At 40.4% G+C, this 16,133-nt stretch overlaps 1 protein-coding gene across 6 annotated transcripts in view; it reads right to left on the bottom strand.

The window, feature by feature from the left end:
• The window catches only part of VTI1A (vesicle transport through interaction with t-SNAREs 1A), a 436,058-nt gene that overhangs the window by 140,699 nt on the left and 279,226 nt on the right, over window positions 1–16,133 (bottom strand). The window lies entirely within an intron of this gene.

The raw sequence follows: 16,133 nt of genomic DNA, 5'->3' as shown, positions 1-16,133 counted from the left end.
CGAGGTGCTGCAGACTTGGTCTTATAAGGAAACTTGAGGTTGAACAGGGGCTTCATTGTATTTGTAAAATATTAACTCTTAAGCTTATATTGGGAAGAAAGGTGTTCATTATATTATGTCCTATATTTTTTATTTCTAAAATATTTTATTGAAAATGTATATAACTGAAATAATTTTTTTCTTTTTAAGAGTGTTCTCTCTTGAGACACAAAAATGAGAGGCAGCAGAAACTTCTCTATTTCGCTGGGGTGGGAGGTTCCTGAAACTTGGGTTTGCCATGTGGAGTTTAAATCCAAACCTCAGGAGACTCCAACCTTGCACAGGCAGAGAGGGCTGGGCATGAAATATCTCCCCCTGGCTCATGAATACGTCTAAAGGGCGCTGGCCAGCTGGGGAGGAAGTGAAATGAGTGGAGGATGTTGTTCATAGTTAATGGTTACTGGATATTGATGACTTGCAAGGAGAAACCACACTGCAGGAGGGACTAGCCCTGTCCTTACCAAGTACACAGCCAGCCCCAGCCACAAAGTGGAAGGCAATCCTTTTGTTATGAGTACCTCCAGACGATGGAGTGAAATAATGAAATAAATAAAAAGATTACTGCATGAGTCATCTCTGGAAAGTAGTAAACATTGTAAGCCTGATGAGTTTCATCTTTTGTAAGAGTTAACATGAATGAAGACGATTTATAATGGGTCTGCTCATTGTTGCAGGGGAGCATTCACAGACTTTGATGGTGGGATGGTACGTTTAACCTCTGAGTCCTAATAATGTTCTATTTTCCAGACGAACTCAAGGCTTGTCATATTCTAGACCTGGAAAGCGTAAATGGTATTATCTTTGTATATACAAATAAAAATCAATTCCTTTTCCAAATGTTTAACTCATTCAGGAAGACACACACACACACACACACACACATACAAGAATAGGTCCCAGCTAAATCAACAACATTAGCAAATCTCCTCTTGCTTATCAAATCAGGATATATTAGGTTCAATAAAGGTGCCTGGCTTATAAATCTACAAATAAATAGTTATTTTCCTAAAGAGCATTTTGATTTATTATCTCAAACTGTATTTCCTGTTCATTTATCATAGCTTTTTGTAACTCTCCCCTTAAATGGAAGGAAGTAGTACATCTGTAAAACAAAATATCTCAATAAACCATATTCTCTGAAGTATAAATGGACATTTTCTTCTTGTGAAAACGATCATAGAACAGAGATGCCAACTAGAAATCTTTTCTCTGTCATATTTTTAAAGAAATACCAACCAAAGGCTGCATTTTCCTACAAACTTGACATCCTGAAAGGAGATCTGTATAAAGCATTAGAATTAAGCAAACCATTTAGCAGCCTCCACTCCTGGACTCTTTCGAGCCATTTGTGGAACACATCTTCTCAAATCTAATAATCTGCTTCACAATACTAGAGGGAAGAAAAATAGTTTTGGGTTTCTTATGCCCTAGGGATACAACCACATCTCAAAGCTGAGTTTCGGGCTCAAAACTCTTATTTCCTAGCAACTCTGATAATCTGACCTGGCTAGGAAGGCTAGGATGCTGGGGTTCTGCATCAAGCTGTTTACTTAACACATGTCACATCTAAAATAAGGATTGCTTTAGCTGAAAAAGCAATTCATTTATAAGTGTGCATTTATAAGGGCAAAAGTCAAGGCAACTGTACAAACCACTTGTCAACTTATTTAGAGGAAATTGTGTAATCAACTTAACGTACCAGTTAGCCTTTACCTGCCAGGTCAAGCTCAGAGTGCCTGTCAGTCACCACATTAGCCTATTAATCACTCTGCAGGAAATTCCACATTTTTCTTTAGATCAAACTACAGAAAGTAAAGTGGGAACAGAATCTAGAGAGGATTTCCTATTCGTTTCTTTGTTTCCTTTGACTTGCCTGATGTTCATGATTTATTTTTTTTTTTACTTGCTTGCTACAGAATTTAAAATAGGTTCAAAATGATATATCTCAATATGCATTGCTAAAGGGACTTTTATTGCACAAAGGTAAATCTAGGTATTTGATGGCTGGGTGCCAACTGACTGCTGCAGATTCCAACCAGAGATAGAAAGCATTGACACTGTCGAACAAGTAACAGATCTTTCATTCCAGGAAAAAAAAAAAAGATATAAGCTATTAAATTGAAAAGGATTTCCCCCTTTTTTCTACGCTGGTAAAAAAGTTCAGATATGTTGATTTTTGAAGATATCCTAATTTTAAGTATAATTTGTAAAAACTCACCTTCAAATACCTTTAAAAATTTTTTATCTGAAAATATCTTCATTTGTCTTCATTTGTAAACAGTATGATTCATTTGTAAACAGTATGCAATTCACCCATTTAAAGTGTAAAATTTAAGAATTTTTAGTGTGTTCACTGAGTTGTACAATCATCATCAATATCAATTTTAGAAGACTTTCATCACTGCAAAAGAAACCCCAATATCCGTTAACAGTCACTCTTTTGTTTTTTAGTTTTTGAGACAGGCTGGAGTAAAGTAGAGTGATCCTGGCTCACTGCAAACCTCTGCCTCCTGGGCTCAAGTGATACTCCTGCCTCAGCCTCCTGAATAGCTGAGATTAAAGGCACGTGCCACCATGCTCAGATAATTTTTCTATTTTTAGTAGGACAGGGTTACACCATGTTGGCCAGGCTGGTCTTGAACTCCTGACTTCAAGTGATCTGCCTGCCTCAGCTTCCCAAAGTGCTGGGACTACAGGCATGAGCCACCGTGCCTCGCCCATTAATAGTCACTCTTAATTTCCCCTCTCCAGTGCTCTGTGACCACTAATAATCTACTTTTTGTCTGTATAGATTAAGTTATTCCAGACATTTCATACAATGGATTCATAGACTGTGGTCTCTTGTGTCTGGCTTCTTTTACTGAGCATGTTTTCAGGTTTATCCATGTTGGATTACTACTTTATTCCTGTTCATGGCTGAATAATAGACCACATTTTATTTATACACTCATCAGTTGATGGACATTTGGGTTGCTTCCACTTTTTGACTATTATAAATAATGCTGTTATAAATATTCATGTATAAGTTTTTGTGTGGACATAGGTTTTCATGGGTCTTGGATACAGATACCTAGTAATGGAAATGCTGGATCATAGGGTAAACTCCATGTTTACCATTTTAAGTGATTGCCAAACTGTTTTCCAAAGTGGTGACCCCATTTTACATTCTCACCAGCAGCACATGAGCATTCCAATTTCTCCATATCCTTGTCAACACTTGTTATTGTCTGTTTTATTTTAGCCATTCTAGTAGGTGGGAAGTGGTATCTCATTGTGGTTCAAATATCTTTTAAAGAAAATGTTCAAGGTTGGGCATCGTGGCACATGCCTGTAATCCCAGCACTTTGGGAGGCCAAAGCGGGCAGATCACTTGAGGTCAGGAGTTCAAGACCAGCCTGGCCAAGATGGTGAAACCCCGTCTCTACTAAAAATACAAAAATTAGCCATGTGTGGTGGGACGTGCCTGTGGTCTCAGCTACTCAGGAGGCTGAGGCAGGAGACTTGCTTGAACCCGGGAGGCGGAGGTTGTAGTGTGCCGAGATTGCGCCACTGTACTCCAGCCTGGGTGACAGACTATGGCCAGTATTTGTGAACACCAACTAATCAATGCTTCCTGTACAGTACAAAGAATGGAAGAGAGTGCAGGAAACACAGATCAAGTCTACAAGATGATGGTTCAGAGGCTTGCAGTGGTTGAGGTCTTATCTTTAATCTACAATGTTCTGAATTTCTAAACGTTTAAAAACACAAAATGACGAAACCATTCACAAAGGGCATTCAAAGCTGCAAATTTTTTGTCATTGTTTGGCATTTTCTTTGCATGATTTACTTTTAGAGAACAAACCCAGTCTTAATTGCAATGCATAATTTAAAAAAAATGATTAATTTTGCTTCTGAAGAGCCAATTGTAGCTACTGTTCTATTTGAGTAGCTGCCACGCTTATGTTTCCACTTTCTGGGGGCCTTGGCCCCAGCAACAAGAAAGATAATCCTCCTTTGTGGACATTCCCACAGTTAACTCCACACACATCTGGATGGCAGTTCAATAGTCCACTGTTATTCAAACAATCTGTAATCACACATACTATGTGTCAACCAACAAGCCAGGGTGTATGGCTTTTCAGTATTCCGTAGCATGCAGCACGCACAATTTACAAATAAAATAAAAATCTACAGCAGAGACAAGGGCACATTCTTTGCAGAGTAACTGAGTGAAAAGAACGTCTCTGTTGAAATACAAGACATCGCTTGTTATTTTGATGGTAAATGAAAAGAGGTTCGGAGAGCCATATTTCATCTGTTAAGTCTCTTAACATGGAAGAGTACCATAGCTGTGGCATTGAAGAATCTGGGGCCATATGGTTTTTTAAGCTGGGCTTGAAGCAGAGATGTCCAAATAACCACCATTAGCATGTGGGACATGCAACTGACAAAATTCAACAGCCTTATCCGTCTAAGGCATGATAGACTGGGGAAAATGGGGACCATGGACATCCTCACTATGGGCAATTGTTTTTCTCATTGCTTTGAGCTGGGAGGATATTGGGAGGGAGGAGTTGAGTTCAACCCCCCAAGTGGCTTGATTAACAATTTTGGAAACAAAGGGTTCGATAAGGCGGGAGGAAGTGAAGTTGAGCTTGTCCTGAGAAAACAGCACTGGGGACAGGCTCTCCACACACACAAGTATGACAAGGTGGCAGGAACAGCATGCCAACGTACAAGCATCGTGAGACAGGGAGGTGTTGGGAAATGCAACCAGAGTGCAGCTGTGCAACATTCCACCTGCCTTGTCTGATTGGCAGCATGATGGCCTCTGACCCTGAGGGGCTGCATGCATCATTGGGAATCTGGAGTCCATTTAGAGCGAGTTCAGGCCGTGGAACGTGTTAAGCCCTCACTGCGGGACCATGCGGCTAGGTCACTGCTGAATTCCATAATGAATGATTCAGGGACCAGATGATAAAGCATTTCTCATCCATGAGGGCTTTCTCCTCAAGGCTTTCCCTACTGGCTTTCTGCCCACAACACCATAACTTGACTCTCGGGCTGTACTGAAAGCTTCTTAATAGAGGACAGCCCTCGTTCCAAGGTAAACACAGTTCTGTCGTATTGTAAACTCAACAGTCTTGTAAGAAAATAACCATTAAGATCCAGGTGGCTCATGCGAGGAAGAAACTGTCGCCATTTAATCAGAATGTATTGGGGAGAAAAGATTAATTTTACACTGAACTTTACACGTCTTGATCTCTCTCCACCCACAAAATATTACTTCCTTTAATATTTCAGATGTCCAGTCATTTATTTTCCAATCATCAGCCATTCATTGAGGACCAAGAACTGTGCTGAATCCTAGATATAAAGAAAAAGGAAACACATTCCCCATCCTCAAGGATCTCCTAGCCTCAGAGGAGAACCAAGTCTCTACAGAACAATCCATAACATAAACTGACAAATGCGGTATAGAGGAGAGTGAGGAAGCACAGAGGAAAGAATAGTTATTCTGCCTGAAGGCTTGGGGAGCTTCAAACAGAAGCTAACATTGAAGCTGGGCCTTGTGAGATGAGTGGGATCTACCCAGATGAAGGGACATGCGGGCGCAGGGAACATTAGGGGTGCTCACCAGGGATGGTGCCACTTTACATACGGCCCAAACGAGGCCTCTCTGGTAAGACAATGAATCAGACTGGCTAGAAACCAGGTGAGGAATCTAAACTCCCTTCCCACATTCCATTCTCAGTATTCCATTTGCCCCAACAATTGACAAGGATAAGAATGAGATTGTGGTGCAGTGAATAATCCAAACTTCATTAACCAGACAAGACACTCATCTTGATCTCTGGACATCTGAGGACTTGCAGGAGGCCCTATGCATCCCCGCCTAAATGTGCCTAGAGGGGACATACCTCCAGCCTCAGCTCTCTCCCTCACACTCGCTGAAAGGCATCGATCCTACAGCTCAGCTATCAAACCAACAATAAACAGGAAAAGCAGAAAGAAATGCAAGAAAAATGACTCAGCAACATAAAATCATCAATTTGTGATTTTTTTTTTTTTTGATCTCCAGAAGTATGTCCTGAGAGGAAAGGCAGCCAGAGAGCTTTAATTTTCCAGATCACTGTAGGTCTCAGTGACCTTGACAGTCATCCTCACATGGACGGAGTGCTCTTGTTCTATTTTTGAGGTACCTCTGTGTTTCACACATAGAGGCTTTGCCTTCAGATCACAGAGCTGGATTAAGACCTTACATGCTGTCCCTGCCACCCCCTGGGAATGCAGGCTCCTTGCTCACGATGTGCCTAAAATACTGCACACCCCGTCTAAGGCATCCCAGGGAACAGAAGATGTGGAAGAGACTTTAAAAATTCAGCCTTATTATTTTGTTAGAACATTTTTGTTCAGTTCATTTTTGTCATTTTTTAGTTATCTTCTTATGGGACAAAATGAATAATCCACAGCTCATTTAAATTCCTCCTTTTAAAAATAATTGTTAAGGTTGGGCACGGTGGCTCACAAGGTTAAGAGATCAAGACCATCCTGGCCAACATGGTGAAACCCCATCTCTACAAAAAAAAAAAAAAAATACAAAAATTAGCTGGGCGTGGTGGTGTGCGCCTGTAGTCCCAGCTACTCGGGAGGCGGAGGCAAGAGAATCGCTTGGACCCGGGAGGCGGAGGTTGCAGTGAGCCAAGATTGTGCCACTGCACTCCAGCCAGGCGACAGGGCAAGACTCTGTCTCAAAAAAAAAAAAAAAAAAAAAAAAAAAAAAAATTGTCCACTATGTAATGGGTTTCTCCCTTGATTATTATAGAATCATAAAGCTTCGGGATGGGAAGGGACCAGATAAGTCACCCAGAACCACAGCACATTTGATGTCAGTTTCCCCTTTGATAGCATCCTTGCCAAGTACTCATGCACTGCATCTATAAATACTTCCACCAGCATCATCTCACTACTCATTTTCCATCCAGGGCAGCTCTTTCAGTGAGAAGGCTTCTCATTGAAGGCACAATACGTGTTTGAGTAATTTCCACTTGCTGGTTCTGGTTCAAGCCTTTGGGGCCAGAGACAGGTTAAATTGTTTTTCTACAGAACAACCTTTGTGAACACTGAAGAGAAATCCTTATGTAGCATTTCTTACCATCTCTCATTGCTAAATGCACTAGTTTGTATACTTGTTTCCAATTTTGGCATTTAGAACAACAGGCTTTGGTTTCTTATCAGAGGAGCCACTTTCAGAGTCATGCCTTTTCCTGGCATTCAATTTCTATCTTAACTCTGCTGCTTGTCCCAACCAACCTAACTCGATTCCCTCGTTCATCGCTTTAGTCCATCCATCCACCCACCCACCTACCCATCTATCCGTCTGTCCATCCAATACTTATTAAAAACTTACTACGTGCCGGGCACCATTCTTAGAGACTAGGGTTAGAGACAGTAGTTCTAGAGACTAGTGAATAAGATAGACAAGGAATCTGTCCTCGCATAGCTTACAATCTAATGGTGGTATATCACAATAATCAAGTAAATAAATGAAGAAAGGAAATAAATATGAGATATTAGGTAAGGTGGACAGAGAGTCTTTTTGAGGAGTGACATTCAACTGAAATCTGAAGAAAAAGAAAGAGCCAGCCAAGTGAAGATCTGGAGGAACAGCATTTAGGAAAAAAAAATTTATACATTTATATATATACATATATGTAAAATAAACATACTATATATAAAAATATAAAATATATTATACAGTATATAAACATATACTATATATAAATATAAAATATGTTTTAAAATATATGTATATTTTAAATTTCACCACTCAGAACAAAGTCACGTGCAAATTCTACTTTACCTGCATGTTGCAATGCCAAATTAAATTCGTTGTCCCCGTGTCTCTGTGGTCCATGAACATGTTGCTTTTCTCCAGAAATGCAATTAAAGAAGGTCTTGTGGCACTTGGAGTGCCATAGGGGACTCAGTGACCAGACTGACAGAATATTAATTTCAACTAAGTTGCAGGTTCCTGAGTAGTTGAGGAAGAACAGGGTATTTAATCGAAAAGCCAATTCACATAACCCAAGAGCAGGCTTTGTGTGTTCTAACCAATTAAACCTCCTCTAGTTTTTAACAGCTTTGTTTATGAAGCCCATATTGAAAATGAAATGTTTATTACAATTTTTTGAAGGTGAGGTATAGAACTTGGCAAAGTATTGATTAATAACTTGTGGATGGCTGGTGTAAGGAAAGCAGTTTTGAACCCAGCTGTAAACAATGCCTCAGCAGAGTGTTTCAGCTCTTTGTAGGCTCAGAGCTTGCCAATTTGTAATTAGTTGCAGATTTTCAATTACTTCTCAGCAAACAAAATAGTTTTATTTGCATTGTTTACTCGGCATTTAATTTAAAAGGAATCCGATTGATTGTTTTTAAAGAAAGATGAATTTGGAGGGTTGGGAGAAAATAAATAGGTAAATGTTTGAGTAGCCCTACATCTGTATTTTTGTTTTGAGTGAAACAAGTGTACAGGATTTGGCCTAAATTCAATCGAATCTATCACACAATCTCAAAATGCCTCCTGTGCAATTTGTCAAAAGAGAGATTTTTGGCAACTGCATATAAAACTCTTGAGATTTGTAATGAAGAACATAATCAGAAGGGGAAAAAAGCAAAGTTGCATTTTCTGCGTATTAAAACTGGTAAATCACTGTGGGTAGCTTTGAATTCAACAGAAGATAAAAATAATTACTATCTTAAATGTTAGTCCTTGTTACTTTGCTTCAGACTGGTTCTCTCCCTAACTCAGGGTCCTTGTAGGCCCATGGTTTTTTCTCTGGAGAAGAAAATTCAAATCATTCAACAACATATTTATTGAGGGCCGGGCACGGTTGCTCATGCCTGTAATCCCAGCACTTTGGGAGGCTGAGATGGGTGGATCACTTGGGGTCAGAAGTTTGAGACCCCATCTCTACCAAAAATACAAAAAAATTAGCCTGGCATGGTGGCAGGCACCTGTAATCCCAGCTATTCAGGAGGCTGAGGCACGTGAATGTCTTGAACCTGGGAGGCGGAGATTGCAGTGAGCCGAGATCGCGCCACTGCACTCCAGCCTGGGCAACAGAGTGAGACTCTGTATCAAAAAAAAAACAACAACAAAAAAACATTTATTGAGGACTTATACAATGGTTGCTGCTAGATATTAAAATGAGTAAGGCAAGATTTCTGCCTTCATGAAGCTCATGGGAAAAGGACAGAAATTTACAAAGAGCCCTTTTAAAGACTGGCTGTGATAGATATTATGATAAATAAAATGCCAGAATTAGGGAGAAAGGAGGAATTCATTCTGATTAATGGACCAGGGAAGGTAAGAAGGTAAAACGCAGGATTATAGAGGAGGAATGGACTCCTGCATTTGTGGGGAGAGGAAGAATATTTTAGGGGGAGGAAACAGGACACATAAAGGGATGCAAGAATGAGTGTGCACCATGGGCCAGAGACCCCCGAACAGTCTAATGTGTTTGGCTCAGACATGGTATACAGGTGAGGGATGGGAATGATGGAGGGAGAGGAGGAACAGATTGTGGGCAGCCTTGGCCTGCTGGTAAGGAGCTTGAACCCTATTTTGAGGTGGGAGGAGCCACTGGAGAGTACTGAGAAGGGCAGTGACATGGTCAGATGGGTCTGTGTTTGAGAAAGACAAACTGGGGAAGGAGTAGCATTTGAAAGGGGCAGGAGCAGTAAGAATGTAAATGAAGGCTGGGCACGGTGGCTCACGCCTGTAATCCCAGCACTTTGGGAGGCTGAGGTGGGTGAATCACCTGAGGTCAGGAGTTCGAGACCAGTCTGACCAACATGGTGAAACCCTGTCTCTACTAAAAATACAAAATTAGCTGGGCGTGGTGGTGCATGCCTGTAATCTCAGCTACTTGGGCTGAGGTAGGAGAATCGCTTGAACCCAGGAGGCGGAGGTTGCAGTGAGCCGAGATCATGCCACTGCACTCCAGCCTGGGCAACAAGTGCAAAACTCTATCTCAAAATAAAATAAAATAAAATAAAATAAAATAACGTAAATGAGAACTGACTAGCAGTATTGCAAATGTGGAATCCACAGGACTTAAAGAACAATTAGACAATAGGAGTGAGAGAGGGGAGGGGACCCAGCTGTCTCTCAGACTTCCATAGATGATAATGACATTACCGAAAACAGAGAACGTATGAATAACTTTGACCAAATAATAAACACCCCTACGCCAGAGAATGCCATAGTAAAATACTATGGCAAACTTCAAAAACTTCATGCTAAATGAAAGAAGCCAGTCACAAAAGGTCACATATTATATGATTCTATTTATATGAAATATCCAGGGTGGGTAAATCCACAGAGACGGGGGCTGGGGGAATGGGAAGCGACTGTTTAATGGGCATGGGGTTGCCTTTTGGGGTGGTGAAAATGTTTTGGAACTAGGTAGACATGAGGGTTGCATAACATTGTAAATGTACTGCATGGTATACTTTCAAATGGCTAATTTTATACGAATTTCAATTTTAAAACGATAAAAGCAAAGCAAAAAATAAAAAATCAAACCAAAACCCAAAAACACCACGGCAGCCCAGAAAACCTTGTATTCCAGAGCTGAACGTGCCAGGAATCTCCTTTTAAACCCAGATAATCCCAGTAAGGAAAGAAACCTAAGGGAAGGACTGCTAGTGCCCATTCACTGAGCAGAATCACCTGGTGCCCAGTGGACACACTCCTTCCTAGCTGTTATTATGCACGTTTTCCTGGGAAGGCTGATAGCCTTGGAATTGGAGGTATGTTCTCTACTTGGGGACCATCCACCTTTACTATGTCAACTCTGGCTGACCTAGTAATGTGAGCAGTCAATCTGCCATGTGGAAACATATCAGAAGGAGGGGAAAAAGCAACAAAGCACATCCAGAGAGGAGCATGTGGGTCAGGAAACAGCAAGAAAAACTTTCTGGCATTCATATTGGTCATCAGTAGCCCAAGGGGAATAAAGGGCTTCCTGATGCTCAGTGCATCATCAGGAAGATTAATTAACATTTGTAAAGGCCACACACAACGTGAAAGGCCCAGTAATGGATCTCCAAAAGCCACAGTCCCTGCTTTCCAGAAGGTCATGAAACAAGGAGTGGAAAATATTCCCTAGAAGACAGAGCTGGATGACCTCGACCATGAAGAACATTGCAAAGAAACGACCGGGCTTGTCTGGGATTCTCTTCATTCTCAAGTTGAATCTGATCTGACAGATGTGGTGAGTAATTAAACCCTTGTCCATTCATAGTCTGAATGCTTGCACTGCACAGAGAATGGCGCAGGAATAATGAGAGGCACAGCCCCTCTGGGACTATTCAGGAGTGCTCAAATTTGCATGGTCACATGAACCCAAAGGAAGTGGATTATGCTGGCCCAGCCAGGAAGTAGAGACAGCCAAAGATTTCTGATTTGCATAAATCCTAGGGCTGGAAGGCAGAGAGGCTTAAGGGCTCTCAAAAAAGGCCAGATGTAGCTGCCTTCCCTAGAATCCAGCACATCTCTGTAGCTAGATGCCTTCTCACAAAGGCTGTACAGGTAATTGAACTTGTGATGTCATTTGCTCAAAAGTTTCATAAATATGTACTGTTAAGTTCCCCCAAAATGTGATTTTTACAAGTGAAGTTGCTGTACAGTCTCTTAGGGAATGGATTCTTTTAATTAGCTTGAAAAAAAGGTGATTCGGTAAAGGGTAATGCATTTTATTATGATTAATGCTGTCAAATAATTTCTAATGGTGTGACAAGGTGCTTAAGTAAAGAATCGTTTGTGGCTTTCAAAAATAGTTAATGCCTCTCAAAAAGGATTATTTTCTTTTTAAGTTTCAAATGAAGGCTACTAATTAATTAATCCATTTACATAAAAATGTCTTGGATCAGCTACCTGCAAAGATAAAGGATGAAATCTATCCTCTAATTGGAAAAAGAAAAACTGCTATAAAATATGTGGAATAAACATATGAAAGTAATCTACAGAAGGCAAAAAGAAGTCATTAATTAAAAACTGACATCAAAAATTTCATTTCATTCTATGCAATATTAAAAATATTGGTGATGTCATATACTTAACTGAGTAATCTTCCTAAAATATGCCTTCTCATGCATGCTGTTTTATGCAGTATTTTTTTTTTTTTTGAGTGGAGTTTCACTCTTGTTGCCCAGGCTGGAGTGTAGTGGCACGATCTTGGCTCACTGCAACCTCCGCCTCCCAGGTTCAAGCAATTCTCCTGCCTCAGCCTCCCGAGTAGCTGGGATTACAGGTGCCTGCCACCATGCCTGGCTAATTTTTTTGTATTTTTAGTAGAGACGGGGTTTTGCCATGTTGGTCAGGCTGGTCTCAAACTCCTGACCTCAGGTGATCCACCTGCCTCGGCCTCCCAAAGTCTTGGGATTACAGACGTGAGCTACCGGGCCTGGCCTTATGGAGTTTACTCATGGGAAGTCATGCAAAACTACATGGCGGTTTCAAGAAATTGGACTGAAATCTCCCTTCAGTTTTTCCCAAAATGTAGCTAACTTCATGTTATCTCTCAGATTCATAGACATCAGGCAACCAAGCTTGGTTAAAGCATTCCAACTTTTGCTCCCTTCAGTTCTGAACGAGTGCTACCCTTGATATAAACAGTCATTACAGACCCAGAATGCAACAAAGAAGGCAGATATTTACTAGTGAAAAACTGAAGTTCCTTAATCACTTTAATATATATAATCAAATGGAAATTATATATTACCCAGACTAATTATATATAATTTCTTGGCATCAGGTATAAACTATTCAGACTATCAAGGAAAAAAATAAAAAGATGCTTCTTTATAGCAGAATTTTTATTATAAAATATATCTCACAGCAAATCCCATCTTTTTAGTATCTGGTCTTTAGTCTTTGATGATTTCAGTTTGTTTTTCCAAGTTTTTTTTCCAAGCTGAGGCTGTGCTGCCATTTTTGCAATTTGGATTGGTATTTTTATGATCACTTACTGGATTTATTATATGGTGGTTGAATAAACTGCTGACAAGAAAAATGGAAAGGGAAAGAGAGAAAAGAGGAGAGAGTTAAAAAGCCAAGGAGCTGGAAAAAGAAGAAAAAAGAGGGAAGAAAGAACAGGAAGGAAAGGGGGAAAGAGGTTAAAAAAAAAAACCCTAAAAGTAGATGTTGTAATAAATAGGAAGAAGAAACTTGGGCACCTGTCAAAGGGACTCCATGTGTCAGTGAACTGCAGGAGGTGACACTTAGGCATCCTGGCTCTACACCATCCTTCACTCTAAATGAATGTAAAGGTAGATCTTTATTCTTTTGGGCTGACAAGTTCAAGCCACAAGGTGACTATCAATTGGCAGGGACCTCAACTTTACAAAGTTGTGCTGAAAGACAGAATGATCAATAAGCTCCTGAAGACACATTCTCACCAGGAGAAATGGAAAACTCAGGTTCTAGCCAAGTCCTTAAGAATGCAGACGAAGGAGCGTCACAGAATGGAGGAAATCTCTGGTTTGCTGGTAGCTGTAACCTCTCACCCTTCAAAAGCCCATTTTCACCTTTAAAATAACGCAGATTGTTCATGTATTCTTTGAAGGAGCTTAATACGACTTGTACAAAAGGCCAGCATAATTTTCCAGCTGTTTTGCTGAGAAATATACCCTCTTCTATGGTCAGTGAGATTCAGGTCCAGAGAAGTGAAATAACTCAATCCAGGTGTTGCTGCTGGGGAGAAAGCTCCTGATGCTGGGGCCCCTGGATTGGAGGTCAGCATGCCCAGCCTTTGGCTGCGGAACTTTCTGGGGAGTATCAGGTTTGCTACGCACAAAGAGGGCTGGTAGAACTCTCCTGATCACAAGACGTGACACTTGCCAGTACCACTAGAGCGCTGAAGAGGCGCAGGTTTCCTTTTCCCTGTCTTTGTAGATTTCACCAAAGGTGTCCAGCCTGCAATCAGCTGATTTGAAAATGGAGTGCCCACCTGACTGTATTTCAATTGCTTCATATCCCCATCAACAACAATGGATCAGCCCACAGGACCCTTCACTGCTTGTGCCTCATAAGAGATCTCTTGGAAGTGCTCATCAATTTGCGTGTGTTTTTCTTGTTACTTCTGTTGTATATTTTGAATGTGGTCTATTTCATAATGAGAAAGTCTTCCTAAGATTCTACACAGAGCTATAACTTCTTAACCTCATGGACTCTAAGTTTCTTTAACTGTAAAACTGAGACAGTTCCTATTTGTGGGGACTGTTGATAATTAAAAAATAAGCATGTTGCTTAGCACAAAAAAGGCACACAAGAAGTGGTAAACATCACACAATTACTACCACAGAAAAAGAAGTGCAAAAAGTTGTTTAGGGCTATGAAAACATCTTTATTTTCATATTTTTCTTCCCAGAGGTTTAAAATGTTCAGGTCTGTTTGCATTCTTTTTGGTCTCTGCTGCTATCAACACATTATTTAAAGAGTGTTAGAAAAGTTAATCCAAGAGAAACACACTTTTTGTCATTGGCCTCTTTAAGTGACACCTTTTTCATTAATTATTACCTTTCAGTGACAGTGCTGTGGCCAATTTCCATTCCCTCTGTTGGCTTGTATGAGTTCTAGGGTAAAAAGTGGTTTGGAACCTTTTTAGTCAAGGAGCAAAGAAGCCTAATTTTTTAAACTTTTAAGAAAAAAAATCAAAACCAACCAAATCAAAACCCCTAAAAGGCATCATGGTTGTTAAGGCTGAGAAGTTAGACCTGGTTCTGAGACCAGCTCGGCCACTTACGGAGGCATGATCTGAGTTAGTTGTTTCCTTACTTATAAAATGGAATAATAAAAACATTGATCTCTTAGGCCTATTGTGCAGATTAAAAAAAAATCTACTAACATAAAATGCATAGCCCCATGCCTGGTACATATAATGGTTACCATAATCATGTTACTATCAATAACCATAAAACTCCATATAGGAGTCAGGGCATTGGTGCAGTGAACATTTGTTGTTAGATATTGTCCAAGAACACTAGGGGTAGCCTAAGCCCCTAATTACCCCCAAGTATGATTCTATTTTTTTTCTTCCATTTCAGGAAATTCATTTGTACTTGAAAATAGTCATTAAGCTGAGCCCTTTGTGATGCATGTGTTTAAAAAATGTGGTGGTGACACCTGGGTTATCAGTCTCTTTATTTGCAAAGACAAAGGTCACATCAGACTTTAGCTATTGTGCATTTCTGGGCCCACATACTGTGGACAAGCTCCTTTATCCCTTCAATGTCCCATGCATGGTAAGCAGGACAACTGTTTCCTTTTTATTAGATAGGGCAAACGGCCTGTGTTGTTCAAAAGGGATGTTAAAAAGCAAAGTTATTTCCACAAAATTTATAGCTCACTTAGTTGTTGATAAACATAAACCAGGTGTCACTCTTGCAACACATACCCAGACACCCTCTACTACTGATTTCACCAGCTGTGCGACATATTCTCAATTTTTCTTCTTCTTTTACTTTTAGCAGATAATGTTTCTGAATCCACTCATTTTGGGGGGTGGGGGGAAGAAAAGAAAGAAGGAAATCTGTCTCTTTATGCAGGGATTGGTTCCACAGAACCTGAGAAACTTTCCTGAGGTAAAATCTCTTTCTCTGGTTAGTAAGACAGCTGGTGACTTTGGGTTCAGACTGTCCCCCTAGCAGCCTGCTGTGTCACAGATGTGCTGCTAGGGGTGTGGAATGGACCCTACTGGGTATGGGGGTGGTGGAGAGGGGCTGTGAGGTTGGGATTAAACCCCTCCTTAGGTTGGTCGGTCCTCAGGCTGCCTGGTGACTTTCCACAAGCCCAGTTTTTAAAGGCAAGATTTTCAAAGAACAGATTTTACTAATTCTGGATCCTTAGGGAAGACAGAAAGAGATGACATAAAGGGGTAAGAGAAGGGAAAAACTAGGCAGAGAATGCATGACCATATCTCGTTTTCCTTTCATTTATAATAAACTCTTATTCTGTCGATTAAGTAAATTATATTCTTCCCACTGTGACTATCATTACACTTGAGACCACTCTAGTTTTTCTGCCCTGTAAATGGATCACATTT

The sequence above is a fragment of the Pongo pygmaeus genome, chromosome 8 (assembly GCF_028885625.2).
Source record: "Pongo pygmaeus isolate AG05252 chromosome 8, NHGRI_mPonPyg2-v2.0_pri, whole genome shotgun sequence".
Classification (NCBI taxonomy): Eukaryota; Metazoa; Chordata; class Mammalia; order Primates; family Hominidae; genus Pongo; species Pongo pygmaeus.
The sequence above is the reverse complement of the archived record's forward strand: the minus strand, read 5'-3'. Positions and strand labels throughout refer to the sequence as shown.